The sequence below is a fragment of the Ailuropoda melanoleuca genome, chromosome 9 (genome assembly GCF_002007445.2).
Source record: "Ailuropoda melanoleuca isolate Jingjing chromosome 9, ASM200744v2, whole genome shotgun sequence".
NCBI classification, from domain to species: Eukaryota; Metazoa; Chordata; class Mammalia; order Carnivora; family Ursidae; genus Ailuropoda; species Ailuropoda melanoleuca.
In genome coordinates, this window is record NC_048226.1 from 89,285,050 (window position 1) to 89,301,183 (window position 16,134).

Below are 16,134 nucleotides of genomic sequence, written 5' to 3' on the forward strand. Positions count from 1 at the left end.
CTTTAAAGAGTTCACAGGACAAAGATACTTCAACTGTCCATTAAAATCCATGATGCTAAGGGGCGCCTGGCTGGCTCCATTGATGAAGCGTCCGACTTTTGATTTTGACTCAGGTCATGGTCTCAGGGTCGTGAGATTGAGCCCTGTGTTGGGCTCTGTCCTGCGTGTGGAGCCTGTTTGAGATTTTCTTTCTCTCTCTGCCCCCCTCCCCCATTTCCGCTTGCACATGCTCTCGCTCGCTCTCTCTCTCTGAAAAGAGAAAAAGAAAAAAAAAATCCATGGTGTTAAGTACCAGCAGAGAAAGGTGCCCAGTGCTTTGAGAGCAGTCTTTGTCTAGGATGCATTAAAAGACATAAGCACTGAAACCAAGCCCATTTGCATTCAGTTCTAGTGCTGACCTTCACTGTGTGATCTTGAGCAAGTTAGTTAACCCCTCTGAGCCTCAGTTTCTCCGTCTAGAAAATGGCCAGAATAATACCCTTCCTGTTGGCACTGATGAATAAAAGGTCTACCCTCAAGGTTCCACTGCTACAGTGCCTGGCCCCAGAAGCAGAGACCATCATCACGGTAAGAACTGGGGCAAGACATTCAATTTCTCCAAGCTTCCAGGAGCTTCAGTTGTTCTCATCTGTGCACGAGGCGTTGGAGGTGAAGTGTGCTTTGTACAGCTGTGACGTGTGAAAAAAAATGGCAGGTACCTCTCTTGGGATTCTTAGCCAGTACTAATTAGGAGGCGAAGGCACTGTAGCAGGGTGGTTTGTCCAATCCCTGCGAGTCACTGCAGGTCAGAAGCTGGGGCAGCCTCTCTGAGCTCAGGGCCCCCTCACCCGCTGCCCTCCGGAGCCTCGGACAGTTTCCTCCCATCATCTGCAAACTGAATGTGCTCTGGAGCAGGACCTGTGGATCTGGAGCTTGGGTTCTTTGTCTCTCAGCGAAGTCGTGGGGTGGGGGGGAGGGGGGGACTTGCCATCAGGCCTGAGAAAGAAGTCAGGCGTGCTTGGAATGCAATTGCAAAAGAGGTTACAAGAGCCTGGCGAGAATGCTGAAATCAAGTGATGTCGAGAGGTTTTGTTATTTTTGAAAAAATGACTCATTCTGAGAAACCCTAACGGGCCTCCCAGAACGTTCACCTAGTTGCCTGTATGTATAACCCAGAGCCCACTGCAGAGAAAAACAAACCCTGCTGTCACAGCTGAAGGAGTGGGTGGCAAGGTTGGGGGTGGGGGGACTGGGGACAGGAGGGGGGGGCAAGGATTACAATTGAATGGAGAGTTTCGAGATAAAACTCCTGCGCTTGGAGTGGACTGCTTGAATTTCCCCGTCCCTTTCTCCAACCGTCATGAAAACTTCCCCTTGCAAGGAACGTGTTCTTTGGATTGACTGGAGCTGACCAGGGGACGCAGGGTTAGTTCTGTGGGACATGCAAGGTGAACAGGTGCCCAGAGAGAATAAGCTATTCCCCCGGCCATGAGAAAGAGAAGGGAGGGTACGGGAAGTGGGGAGGGACAAAGGGAGAGAGGGAGAGAGACAGAAAGAGAAAAAGGAGGAGGAGGAGGAAGAGGGAATAAGAGAAGAGCAGAGAAGGGAAGCCCCGCGAATGAGAACCAACATGAGAGCCGTGCTTGTCTTGAGGGGAAGCCCTGTGAAGGGCTGCCTTCACCGAGGCACCTGTTGGCTTCCTCCCCGTGAGATGCCCTTAACCAAGTGTGTGACTTTGGGGAAATAGGTTCCTTCACCAAGTCTCCACGGGGATAGGGGAGCAGAACAGATTCAGAGCTTCTAAAATTTACTAGGCATAAGAATATTCCAGAATACTTGTTATGATACAGCTTGCTGGGCCCCATCCCAGAAATTCCATTTCTGACAAGGTCTGGGGAGGAGCCAGGGAATCTGCATTTCCAGCAAGCTCCCAGGTGAGGCTGCTGCTGCCACTTGGTCACAGACACCCCCCCGCCACACACACACACTTTGAGTGTCCTGGGACTGGCTGATCATGAATGACCCTGCCATTTCTGGCGTCCACGATTCAAGGAACTCCACAGCTGCTGGTCCTGGAGAGCTGTGCCGGGTGCTAGGGGTATAAAGATGCACAAGGCAGGGTTCCTGCCTGCTGGGTCTAACAGTCTCCGTGAGGAAAGGGGCAATACAGGGAATTTCATTACCACGCAGGATACACAGGTGGCTGCCTGCGTGGAAGTCGGGTAGGGCTTCAAGGACAATGGGGCTGGGTGCAACTTTGGGCCTAAATTGTCACTAACCAAGAGGTCATGTGAGGGCATGACTTCTGGGCAGAGGGCAGCATAGGCTGCTTGCAAGAGTCCACAGAGACAGCTTTGGCTCCGTGCTCACTGCACGAGGTGTGGCGTTAGTGCTCCTCCGAGTGACATTCCTGCTCTGCTATCCCAGAGCTGCCAAGCGTAGCTGTAGCTCGGCCCGTCTCCCCAGAGGGCCCTGGGGAAGCTGGGGAGGGAGCTCCGGCGGCTGGTGCTCCTGGGGACCACAGTGAAGTACGATATATACATGTAATATATATATTACACACATAGTATTATATGCACGTGGAATATATACATATGCACACGCACGTGCATGGAGTGGAACCTCATTTTTTGTGGATTTGGTATTTGTACATTTGCCTACTGGCTAATATTTGCTTTTAACCCTCAAATCAATACTCGTGGCCCTTTCAGCCATTCAAGGACATGTGCAGAGCCGTGACAAAACTGTGGGAGGATGCTCTGACTTTGTCTTTCAGCTCTTGTCCTGGAAACCAGGGCCCTTTTTGTAGCCTGTCAGTACCATGTTTTGAGCATCTTGGTGCCTTCCTCTCCCTCTCCCCCTGTGATTTCGCCGTTTAGAATGGCTCCCAAGCCAGTGCCTGAGCGCTGTCCGTGTTCGGGGGCACAGAGGCTGTGATGTGCCTTCTGGAGAAAGCAGGTGTGTGAGATAAGCTGCTTTCAGATCATGAGATACAGTGCTGTTGGCCGTGAGTTCGGTGCGGATGAATCAACAGTATGTATTGAATAAGGTGCCTTTAAACAGAAACACACACATAACAAGGTTTATGTCTGGATGGGTTGATGAAAGTGTTGTGGCCTGAGGCTCCCAGACCCTAACCTTTCATTTCCTCTAGGAGCAACGATGAGGCATTCACTAATTCAGTGTTCGTGGCAACTTTATAGAACATAATTACCACGAATAATGAGAACTGGTGTGTGTGTGTGTGTGTGTGTGTGTGTGTGTATGTGAGTGTGCCCACACGCTTGCGCACTTGCTTGCTTCTGAGTAACAGTAAAGCCCTGCCAAGTATTTCTGTTGCTCAATATTACAAGTTATTATATTTAACAAGATAATTCAGAGTTGCAGCAAGAGTTTAGTAAAATCCAAGCCTAGATAGGTAAACTCTGGAAGCTCTCTTACCAACCCTATCTGCTGGCCATCCTTATCCAATTTAACCATTTCCTCTTCTGCTGAGATTCGAGCGAAGGCGTTTTTCTATTCGTCCTGAAGGAGCTTCCACACGCACTTGAATTCGCAACATCTCACCAACTTGGTTTAGACACCGATGTACGTCTAATGAAATTGGTGTCGCAGCATCCCTGGATGTGACTTCGGTATGGACTATAGGAAAATTTTATATTGGAGATTATTTTGCTTTCATCACTAAGATTCTGACACCAACTTAGATGTTTTTTCTGACACCATCAAGCAGTTCTCTGAGACACCAGGGTGTCCTAGAGTCTAAATTCTGACACTATCTGCTGCTCTCTGAGGTCATGTCAGACTCCACAGACTGAGGGTTCAGTCCCACAAGACTGTCGCCAGTTCAGATGCCCGTCGCAAGTCCAGGCTGTCCCTGTGCTCTGACCGACTGGTTATAAATCAGAGGTTCCCATAATCCCCTCCTCGAGTTCTATAAATTTGCTAGGGTAGCTCACGTGACTCAGGAAACTGGGTTATTCACTGGATTGCTGGTTTATTACAAAGGATATTAAAGGATATGAATTAAGAGCCAGATGAAGAGACGCATTGGGTGAGGTCCCAAATGCAGGAAATTCTGTCCCCATAGAGTTTCTTGGGCCAGCAGCGTGTCCAGTGTTCTGGTTTACCAATCTGGAAGCTCTCCTACACCCTTTTTTGGAGGGTGGTTTATGGAGACTTCGTTATATAGGCACAATTGATTCAATCATTGGCCATTGGCCACAGAACTCAACCTTCAGGCCGGGTCTCTTCTCAGGAGGTCAGAGGGTGGAGCTCAAGCTTCCAACCCTGGCAACCAGCCCCCAGCCTTAGGTGTGACTTAGGGGCTTTCCAAAAGTTACCTCATTTAACATAACAAAAGACACCTCGATCACCCTCTCACTTAGGAAATTCCAAGGGTTTTAGGAGATCTGTGCCTGGAACAGGGACGGAGACAAAAGTCTTTTTCTTATGAATCTCAATCACATTTGTGATGACTGTGTTTGGTAGACTGATGTAATTTTTGCCATGGAGGGAGAGATGGTACCTAGGCTTCGGGGTGCTCTGGGACCCGCTCCGTGGGTAGGGAGGGAAATAGGGTGCAGTGACTGCCCTTGCTGAAGCCGCTGGTGACCAAGCTGAGCCGGGACCCCTGCACCCTACGGCAGCCCTGTGCACCATGCCTCCGCCACCCTGCCCCTCACGTCTGGGTCCTGCCCTCAGCCCTGGCCCCTTGGCCATGTCAGACCTTTCTGGCCTGCTTCTGAGAAATGTGCTGAGAACACACAAGGCCTCGTCAGGCCTTCACGGCATTGGACTTGGATGTCATTTCTCTGGGAACCAGGGCCGGGGGGCTCTGCAGCCTTCTTGGACTGTGAAAGCTCTGCCTCCCCGGGGACGGGCCTTGCTAGAGGGAGTCTTTGGGTGCTCCCAGGCCTCCAGACTCCTCCCCGTGGGTCCTTGCTGGCCAGCCTAGCGAGAGGAAGCACTCAGGCTGAAGAAGCGAGGCAGCTGGCTGCCATCCCACATAAACACGCTCCGTCACTGTAAATTATTTACGCACCATATGGAGGCTGGACAGGCTCCTTGATGGGGTGTGTTAATTAGAAGCCTGCAGATCCTGCGTTGGCCCAGATTCCTGGGGGTTGGGGGTGGGGGGTACAGAACAGTGGGGGGAGGCTGCTTCCTTTTGCTCAGCATCCCCCTGATAGAAACTTCAGTGATTCCTGCTTTTCCAGCATCACGGCTGAACGCTGTACTTGGCGTTCAAGGTCTCTTTTGGGCCAGACCTCCCACTCTTGCCCTCTGCTTCTATAAATGACAGCACCATTCCCACCACTAGACCTTGTGTCACGTGCCCCCTTGCCAGTCCGGAAACTCTTCTCTTTCTCAGCATCCTTTAAATCACAGATCCTTTAAATATGGCATCCTCCGCATGGCCTCCCCACTCATCCCCGGGGGGACAAGCCTGTTCCTCCTCGCGCCTGCCAGCAGAGCTCTGCACACTGCGTTACAAGTGCAACCTCTGGTTTGATTCAAGACACCAGCTTCATCCCTTGCTGAGGGACCTTGGTTCCTTAAGGAGACCCTACAACCTAGGGGGTCTCCCTGAAGCTCTGGGGGTTGGAAAGAGTTGATGCTGGCTTTACATGGTACCCGGCACCCACAAATCCCACCACGGACACTCTCCCTTCTTCATTATTATTAATGTAGTATTTAGTTCCCTCTGCTGTGATCACTTCTTTTGTAAGCCTCACTCTTTCTAGACTCTGACCCACTGGAGTGCTGGGGCTTGGTCTTACTCGTCATGAAACCTGCTTCCAGCCCCGTGCCTGGCACTTCGTAGGTGTCACATACGGAGTGTATACTCAGTAGTAGCACACGCGTGTAGTGACCAACACGTACTCAGTGCTTACTCTTTGCCGGGCTGCGTCCTCAGCCCTTTACAGGCATTATTAACTCATGAGAGCTGTGATCGGTAGTCTCATTGAACAGATGAGGAAACTGAGCACAGAGGAATAACTTGTGCAAGGTGACATATGCGTCCTGAACTAGAGATTCAAGCCCAGAGAGGTTTGAAACTCAGTTGTTCCACTGCGTCTCCTAGTTCGAGAACAGCGGTGCAGACTGGAGGTTCGGTGTTTCGTGCTCGGCACACAGCAGGTGTTTAGTGAACGGTGCATAAGTGTTTGGGGCCTTTGTATGTTGACTGCCCCGGCTAAAGGCAGGCAAGTCACACAGATCAGCTACTAAAAAATGCTGACAGTTCCTATTTGTTAAACTTACGTCTAGAAAGTGTTTTTCTAGCGTCTCCAGTCCTGCGTATCTTTTTTCCAGCTGGCCTGCTCTAGATCCAGCTCTTGACTTTCCAGAGAAGAGGAGCAGCCTGTGTTTCCCAAACCAGCTCTGGGTCACTCCCTCATTGCCATCTTTTCTTCAGGCTGCTATATCTCTTCCCTCTGTCTAGAACATTCTTTCTCCCTCTCTTCTGCCCTTCCTTACCCCCACTGTGATCCTATCTGGAAAACTCCTCCCATCCTTCAAGGTCCAGTTCACGCCTACTGACCTCTGGGAACTCTTGCCCAATTGTCATCCCCGCTCCTTGGTTCTCTCAAACTGAACACATGTCTAAATAATATATACCCAACAAAGTGCTGACTGGCATGGGGTTTAGCTCCAGACACCTGGCTTTCCAGCTGGCTCTGCCACCCTGTGCAAGTCTCCCTGCCAGGGCCTTAGTTTCCCCATCTGTGAAATGGTGCAATCATAGCACCTACCTTGCAGAGCTTCGTGAGGTGTTCGTGGAAGAGCACATAGTCGTGAGATGTGGACTGAGTACGTGCGCCTGTATTTTATTCTTCTAGAAGGGACCCTCCATGCATCTTTCCGTCTCCAGTGCTCACTATAGTGCCTGGCACACAGTGGGTGCTCACTAAATAAAAATGCAATTCGAGTTCAACAAAGTAAGCATTTATTGGGTGCCCACCATGTACCAAGTGCAAGATATGCAAAGATGGGCGGCAGCTAAAGGTCAGGGTGCATATACACAAACATAGCCAATGAGAGACTTGGAATGAAGACCAATGCGGCCCTTCCATTGGTTCATTTGTTCATCAAAGCATTTGTTGTTCCAGGCTCTGGGGAGACAGAGATGAATGGAATCCACTCTTGGTCCTCAAAGAGACATGACCGGGTCCATAAAACGTACAACTGGGCAGATGATTGCTGTCCTAGAGTGTGCCTCGGGTCTCTGAGGACAGAGCCGCTGGACTGAGGCTCAGGGTGTAAGGGGCAGGGGAGGGGAAGCTGGATGAGATGGGCAGTGCCTTTGCGCCTGCTGGTTCTTTTGCCTGGGACACCTTTCCCCGCAACCTTCCTGTCTCAGATGGTGTGTCCTCTCCTCTGGCAGCCCTTTCGGAAAGCTGACTCCTCATCGCTCTAGCACTGCACCCTGCTCATTTCTTCTCCAGCACTGACCATGGTCCCTAGGGAATGAAAGGTGGGCAAGGAAAAGGAACTAGCATTTTTTGGAATACCTACTATGTGCTAGACACAGTGCTCTTTACTTGACAAACGCTATTTAATTAATTTCCTCCAACGTTCCAGGGGTAATGGTATTCTTATCGTCATTTTGCAGACTACAAAAGGGGCTCCGAGAAGGCAAATGCGTTTGCCCAAGGTCACCGGCCGGAGGTAGTGCAACGGGACTTGGAATCCAGCACCAGCTGCCTCCCCACACCCATGCTGCTTTCATGGCACCGGGAGAGGCCAAGTGCAAGAAAGGAAATGGAATGACTCGTTTATTGCTTCAGGCATTTTCAGCCAACAAGTAAGTGATTTCCCTAATTCCCAGTCGGCTCTTAACACAGAAACTGGGCAGCTGGGAACCAGGCTGCAGAAAAACAGGTTTCCTTCTTGACTCAGCAGCACCACCTGCAGGATATGAGGGAACACTGCAGAAATAGTCAGAAGCAGGAGCGCAGCTCTCTGCGGGAGGGGATCTTGAAGAAGGGACCTGAGACAGTATCTCATGCCTTTATTAAAAAGGAGCACATTGAGACTGAGAAAGGAACTTATTCAAAGTCACGGTGTTAGTGACGGCAAATGGAAAGCTGTACCTCTTCTGATTCCCAGTTCAGTACCCTCTCCCCACCCACTCCTTCCTTCTCCCCCTTTCCCCCATTCAGTAAGCATTAATTTAGCACCTACTACGCCTCGGGCATATTTTTTCTTGCGGGTTATAAAAATGGATGGCTAAAGTTTGCCTTCTGGAATTATTGTTGCATTGATTAATCGCCATTCACAACATACCTCATCATTACAACTAAGATGTATTGACCATTACTATATATCAGGCGCTGTGCTAAGATGTGATCTCAACTGATCCTCACAGGTGAGGAAATTAAGGCTTAGGGAGGGTTGGGAACGTGCCTGGCATGGTTTAGTAAGTTGTGCAGCTGGGATTCAAACCCAGATCTTTCTGACCCCAGAGCTAATGATCTTAACCACTATGTTCTATTTATTCTTTAAAGTATCTAAGGTTAGTTCAAGGAGTATCCATACTCTAATTAGGATTTTGCTCCCATTTCAAATAATTACTTCTTTTTTTTTTTTTTTTTTTGGTCTAAGAGTGGTGCTGACTCTCTCCTTGAATTCGTTGTTTCTTAAATCCCTGGGATTTTTATATTAAGGTTCTTTTATATTAAGGTTCTACTCTGTACCAGGCACTGTTGTAGGGGCCAGGGACACACAAGCAACTGTAACTCGGCTAAAAGCTCATGGCTTTGTAGGTGTCAGCCTCAATACAAGGCAGTTGGCAAGCTTTGTTCTAATAGTAGCACTGCACAACTCCAGGGGGAACAATTCACCCGCAACTGGTGGAAAATGGCACCTTTTGAATTGTGCAGCACACTGCCTGTGTGGCCATATTTGATGGCCTCCACCAGTGAGATGGGAACAAGGGGCCGGGGCAAGGGGTGAGGGATGGGGAACAATCACTTCCGCCTCTGCAGAGTGCGGAAGCGTCACAGTCAAGGGCACTGGCATGCGAATGTGTATAGACTTTGATTTCCTGTCCTCTTCAGCTGGGAGGCAGTACAAGGTTTGAGGAAATACATCTCTGCATTTCAACTAGCGGAGCAGAAAATGCATTTCAGTTTCCATTTCTCCATTAGCTACCAAGTTGCATTTCGTTCTAAGTTCCCAGGAATTTTGCCCTTGTTCTAATTTTTGGCTGGATGGGTAGTTCCTCTCTTTCCGGTGGTTGGTTCCTGGAATTGGAGCTCACCAGCTGCAGGTGGCATGTGTAAGCCAGACGATCAAGTGTGGGCAACCTGACAACCATTTGAGGAAATCTCTGCCCAACCGGAAGGGAATGAACTCACTGCAGCCCCTGAGAAAGGAGTACTCATTTCACAGAAAGCAGCACCGTCTTCTCTTCCCCAATCCCTAGCGCCCTCGCCGTCTAAGAGCCCTTTGTCTGCCTTTTGTGCACATTTTAACTTACAGTATGAAAACAAAAGGATTTTTTTTCATTTTCTAAATAGAAAATTATTCTAGAATGACTATACTTTTCCCGAATGCCCCTCCTGAAGATGTTAATTCAGACCCCACTAGGCAGAGCATGGTTGGGGGGTGGTGAGAAACACAGGATTGAGTTGGCTCCAAGGGCGCAAAGGTGTAAGGGAACAAAAAAAAAAAAAAAAAAAAAAAAGAAAGAAAGAAAGAAGATGTACTTTCAGCCCTCCAGAAGCCCCTGGTCCCATTGTTGCTGGCCCTGCAAACACAGGAAAAAGACTACGGGAAAAGGACAGGGTGGTGAAGGAGAAGGACCTGCTCACCAGACAGAAGGCAATGGCGGAACAAGGAGAAACATCAGCTGGTGTGGCAGAGGGAGGAGATGAGGGAGAGCTCTCTCTTCTGTTCTGCCCTGGGGGGAGAAAGATGCTGATCAGTTTTTGGATTTCTCATTAATTCCAAGGAGGAGGGTTCCTTCCTTTCATGTCCTGGGTTAACTAGGCATTCAATAGCCAGTCTGGGAACATAATCAGCCAAGATAACCTTGTTTCTGTGGGGAAATGAATTCTATGGTCCACACAACTGTCTTAGAAATCAACTATTGGAACAAATCACTTTGTCGAGTTGAAGGGCCTCTGCTGTTCGTTATTGTAAAGTTTCATGTTGTGAAAAGAGCTATGAATTCAGATGATGAGGTTCGCGGCTGCCCCATGCCACCTGTGTCATGTTCTTGGTCAAGTCGCATCATTTTCCTCTTTGGGATCTTGCCTGTAGAATGAGCGCCTGGACCAGATGAATTCCCATGCTCTTTTGGGATCTGAGACTGTGGGACTGTGAGTCTCTTCATTATGTAACTTCCATTTCTAGCATATTATTGCATTTTTCGCTGAATAGAGAGCTTCTCTGGCCCAGGGTTTGTTGGCTCCAGATCCATTTGTCACTCCCGTGTCCATTGGTTTCTGGCTTGGCCCAGTCAATGGGGGCCAGCGGACCATTGTTGAGGGGAGTCAGGAAAGGAGAAACCAGGGTATTTCTCCTCCCCTCTGCCTTCAGAGATTGCGGTTTTTTCCTTGACTCTGGATCCCACCAGGGTTATAGGTGACCTCAGGACTTGGTTTCCTATGACCCTGTCTCCTCCTCTGTCCCTCCAGCTATGGGGCAGTAGTGACTTCCTGCTGCTATTAATTTCTGGGTTGCCTCATTGTTTCCTGGTGGGTTTGCAGCCCTGTGTCACCTGTGTAACCCACTCCCCACATTAATTTCCTCTTGTTACAAATATGTAGAGTGGTTTCTGTTTTCCTTGGTTGGACTTTGAGACATTCAAACTTTTGTTGGTTTTACCTTATAACAGCCAGCAATAAAGATGATAATGATACTGTGGATGATTATAACCCCTTACTTGGTATATAACCTCACATATTACAAAGCTTTTACTCGGGTTCTATAATTTTAGCCTCATAATAACAGTGTGATGTAAGAAAGGCATTTATCATTAATTCCACTTTACAGAAGAGGAAATGATCTCACTGAGTAACACAGCTGGTAGGTCTTGGGACAGCTGAAACTAAAACCCAAGGCTTTGGTGTCTCATCTAACCGCCCCCCCCCCCGTCCTACTTTTCATCATTGTCCCACTTACCCCATTGGAATGGTGTCTTAATGCTGCTGCTTTAGGATGGCATTTTCTGAGTGTGAGGCACAAACCATCCGTTGAGGGTGTATTCGTTATCTATCGCTGTGTAACAAATTACCCCATCACTTAATGGTTTAAAACAGTATGATTTGTTATTTTGGAAATGTAGGCATTAATGCTCCCCTCTATCCCACATTTTCTGGGCTGATTGTTCCACCCACGACTGGAGGAGTGGGTTCAGCCTGGGAGGGCTTTGAGGTTGTACTTTTCAACAATTTGAGCTGGAGTCTGGCTGCGATGTGATGAGGAGGAAGGTGGATGGCTGATATTTGCACTGTGCAGCACTGGACATATAGGCTTCTGCCCTTGGCAGACCCTGCAGAAAAAAGAGAGAGAAAAAAAGCAGCTTCTAGCTAAGGGACAAGGCCCAGGGGTTGAAGCATAAAGTTATTTTTATTAGAATCATTAGAATCATTAAACAGGAAGGACCAGTGTGTCTTTCCCTCCATCTGTATCCTTCACCGAGTGTCTGGTGTACAACATCGCACGAGAACACAAGTGGATCCCTGCACCGTGGGGCTTACAATATCATCAGAAAGAAGATAGTTTGTCTTCTTGAGTCCCCGGGGATGCCAGCCTTTGGGGAGGCTCAGGGTCTGCCCAGCCATCACACCCACTGTGTTGTCAGTCATCAATAAATATTTATATTTCCCCAATGCTCACCTTGTGTCTCTTACCCCACTGTCTAGGGTTCCCTGCCAAGGACCTCAACCTCCGTTATTTCTGGAAGTCCCAGGGGCCGGTTCCTGTGTGCATATGAACCGTCCTTCTGGCTCTAGTCTTCTGTTTACTCTCCTTCTTCTCAGCTGTAGCTTTCTGCTCTGATGAGCACAGCCAAGCTTTGGAGGTCCTTGCCAAGGCCATGCTGGCTGGTATCTGTGGTGGGCCACTGTCTCTCTCCAGCATCACAGTGTTCCAGGCTGACCCAAGGAGAATGCCCATCTCTGTCTGCATCTTGTCTGCTCACCTGTGCCCAAGCGGGGCCACCCTGCCTCTCAGCAGCTCACTGGGATTTTTAAGAAATCATTCTGTTTTTTGTTTTGTTTTGTTTTCTACTGTTTCAGCTTCTCCCCTCGTAGGTTCTTATCTGAGCTCCAAGGCAGGTGTAAAGAGGCATATCGGGAAGCTTCTGAGCCACTCACTCAGGTTGTCTCTACTTTTCCCTGTTGCTCCACCTCCCCCACTGGAACAGTGCTTAACATGTTCCCTTGGGATTATATTTTCAAAGTGTGGGTGCATTGTTTGAGGGTGTACTAGTCACCTATTGCTGTGCAACAAGTTACCCCAACACCGAATGGCTTACAACAGCATCAGTTAGTACCTTACAGTTTTTCTGGGTCAGCAATCCAGGAGAGGCTTAACTGAGCCCTCTGGCTCTGGGTCTCTGAGATGGCTGGCTGGACTCATCCTAAGGCTTGAGCTTTCTAGCTCACTCATATGGCTGTTGGTAGGATTCGGTTCCTTGTTGGCTCTTGTGCTGGGGGCCTCAGTGCCCCAGGAGTTGCTGGCTGGAAGCCTTCCTTGGTGCCTTGCCACATGGGCCCCTCCACAGAGTATATCCCAACAAGGTACTGGCTTCATCATAGTGAGCAAGTGAGAGACCAAGAAAGAACACACACAAGATAGAAGTCAGTCTTTTGTGACCTTCTCTTGGAGGTGACATCCATCATTTTTGCCAAGGTGTGTTAATTAGACACAAGTAACTAGATACAGGTGACACTCAGGAGGGGATTACACAAGGGTTGAATAGCAGGAAAGGAGAAGCACTGAGGAACATCTCAGAGCCTGTGTACCATGGATGATAGGGGTGGGGTGAAATTAATTTTGATGTTGAGCATATTATGATTAAAAACAATCCGTCATTAGCCATTTATTTTAAAGTGTCATAAAAAAATGTTACTACTGGATGTTATTGCCAAAGAAGAGCTAAGTGAATAAAAGGGGGGTAGTCAATTAAAGGAAAAAATATGAATTACAGGTGGTTTTCAAGTGTGATCGACAGCAGGAACTGTGACTTGCTCCTAAGTGAGAAGATACGGAGATGGTGGTGGGATGTCACTCTCATGATTAGGTCATATCATATAAAACTCTGATATAATGGAGATTCTCCCGGTGGGCTCGATGAAGTAGATAAGCTGACATGGCAAGGAACTCAGGGTGGTCCCAAGGACCTGAGGATAGCTTCTAGCTGACAGCCAGCAAAAGGCCAGGACCCTCAGTGTGAAAACCACAGGAAATGAATTCTGCCAACAACCTGAATGATCTTGGAGGTCGGTTCTTTCCCAGTTGAGTCTCCAGATGAGAATGCAGCCCAACTGGCCCAACTTCTGGCCACAGAAACTGTGAGGACACAGGTGTGTGTTGTTTTAAGCCTCTACATTTGTGGTAATGTGTGGCACAGCAACAGAAAACTAATGCACTCTAAGACACATGCGAAAATCTAAGAAAACATTTCAGGGCATGGCAAATTTAACTACATAATTTTGTTTTCAAATTGTCATGAGGTTCCACATATTTATGAAATCTCCTCAAGGCCAAATTTAATAAGTCTTGGTGGAAAAGAGAGACCTGTGAGCAGCATCTGTGGAGTGGAGTGAAAGGCACCTTTCTGATGGGGGTGCAGTATACAACCAGGAGAAGGTGGCTAATCAGAGATCATGGAGAAGGCACCTCGCATCAGCCAAGTGAAGAGTTTCTGAGGACTGGGCAGGAAAAGGACTAGAGAATGTATTTATATTTTCCTTTTGAGATTGTGATCTGGAAGGAGAAGGATGAAAGGGAATGGTGGGAAGTTGACATTGAGTGAGTCCAAGAGCGGCCATGGGAAGTCTAATTAATTTACTTGTGAGCACTTAGCACCAGCTGGCCAAGGCTCGGGGAGCACTCACATCACATCCGTGGCTGGGCCTAATATGACTAGCGAATGAGGCCCTAACCTTCAGTTAACTAGTAGCTGGTATTGAGGAGTCTGTGGAGACAGCCCCATGTTGTAATTGGGGATTTTATTCTCAGATGTCCTCTGTATCATGTGTCATTGCCAATATCTATTTAACGATGTGGTAATCATTAAGTAATTTGTGTTATTTTGATGTAAAAACTATTTTTCATTGAAGAATTTGTCTTGGTTTGGGTTCCTCCAACACGGACTTACAAGCAGGGATTTGGATGAGAGCAGTCAATTTGGAGGTGATCTGAGGAAGCTCTGCTTGGAGTGAGGAATAAGCCAGGGAAGGGAGGAAGCCAGTAAAGGTGCATGAGTGAGTCTGTTGCCACTGTGGGCACCTGTGACTCAGTTGTGCTGGGGAGGCTTTGAGAGGCAGTATTGGCTTATCTCAGAATTGCCCCACTGAGGGGTGAGGCAACTGGGGTATTTATTTACAAATTCTTGTCCTGTATTAGTTGAGGGTTACTCATGGAAGCTCTGTCTCCCTGGCCTGACCTGAGAGAGGGCCAAGTGCCCTCCCATGGCCAAGAAAGAGCTCAGATCAAGAGAAACAAGGTTTTGGAGTAAGAAGGCAGAGGAGTGTATGAGAACTGTCACCACACCGCAGGTGGCCCGTGGGATGGGCTGATGGGGTGAAGGCAGGACATTGGTGTGTACGAAGTGTAACCGTAATACCAAAGGGACTAACAACCAATAACAGGCCATGCTTTCTCAAACACATTGAACAACCAGGGCTCATTTAGAGAGATAGTCTTCTAGGTCACGAGACACTATAAAACTGACTCAAACAAAGACGGTGTTGGAGCCAGGGACCACAGAGGCACATGCCTCCTTGTGTCAGCGTACCAACCTTGGGCCTCTCTTTGTGGGTTGCCTTTAATGGGTTGGACGCTGGGCCCATTAATGACTAGGTAGCAATGGCAAGACCAGGGAGCTACAAGGCAGGACCCCAGAGAGAATTTTGAAGCTATGACAAGCTGGACCCGCCTCCGTGAGTCTTAGAATATTCTCACTATAGCAAGTATCCTTTGCATGAAGAGTTCTGAATCACCTCTCATTTAAAAACATGGCACGTCGTTGAGATCGTTAAGAGTAAAAATGAACTTCCTCAGTCCAGAAGGGAGGGCTTTGGCCAAATACTAAGATTTGGGCTTATGTCCTGATGAACAGATAGAGAACGAATTACTTTTTGAGCTCAAGTCATTCATAGGATCAATGCTGTTAGTAATTGCTAACATTTATTGAGCGATATGCTGGGCTCTGAGCTACGTTCTTTATATGCCTGACCTCACTGAGTCCTCACAACCACCCAGGTAGAGAGGTAATCGGCAACCTCCAATCCACAGGTGTGGGGATAAGACTTAGGTTAAGGAACTTGGAAGCCAGGTATGACTCTAGGAACTTGAGAAGAAGTTCTCTAAGATGGCTGCTACCATCGTGTGAATCCTCTGAGATGGTTTGCGTCTTGGTGGGCCACGGAGTAACTGGGTTGTTATTGTCAGATCGGGGTCCCGGGTTTTAGAGAATGCTAGTGTGAGAAGACTGTCAAACTTCTGATGTTGCATATGACAGATGCCAAGTGATTGTGTGCACCTGGAAATATCTGTGTGTGCTGAGTCAGTTTGGCCCCTGTGGACCACGTCACACTCTAGCGCTCAAGTGTGAAACTTCCCAGAAACAGTCCATCTTCCACAGAATGGGAGACTTTCCTGGGAGTAGGGGGACCAGGACGCTTACTTTGGGTTCCCCACCCTTTGCTGGCTGTTTGACTTGAGGCAAGGGACTTAGTCACCAGGGAACCTACTTTTCTCATCTGTAAAATGAGGATAATGAGACCTGACTCCTGCCTTCCTCTCAGGGAGGGCAGGAAGCTTCCTGAGATCACCTCATCAGAGCCTTTTGATCTGCTTGAAAGAATCCTCCTTAATTGCCCAGCCAGGCACTCGAGCAGCTGGGCGAAAGTTTTATGACCCAAGATTCCCACAGCCCATCATCCACACGCTCCCAGAAGCCCTCTGAGG

General features: G+C 48.4%; 1 long non-coding RNA gene across 1 annotated transcript in view; it reads left to right on the forward strand.

Annotated features, from left to right (window-relative positions):
• The first annotated feature begins 359 nt into the window (after nucleotides 1-359).
• Nucleotides 360-16,134, forward strand: part of LOC117803812 — a 35,394-nt gene continuing 19,619 nt past the window's right edge. The window contains exons 1-2 of the long non-coding RNA XR_004627900.1: nucleotides 360-567; nucleotides 7,598-7,789. This is a non-coding gene — a long non-coding RNA (uncharacterized LOC117803812). The remainder of the gene's footprint in view (nucleotides 568-7,597; nucleotides 7,790-16,134) is intronic.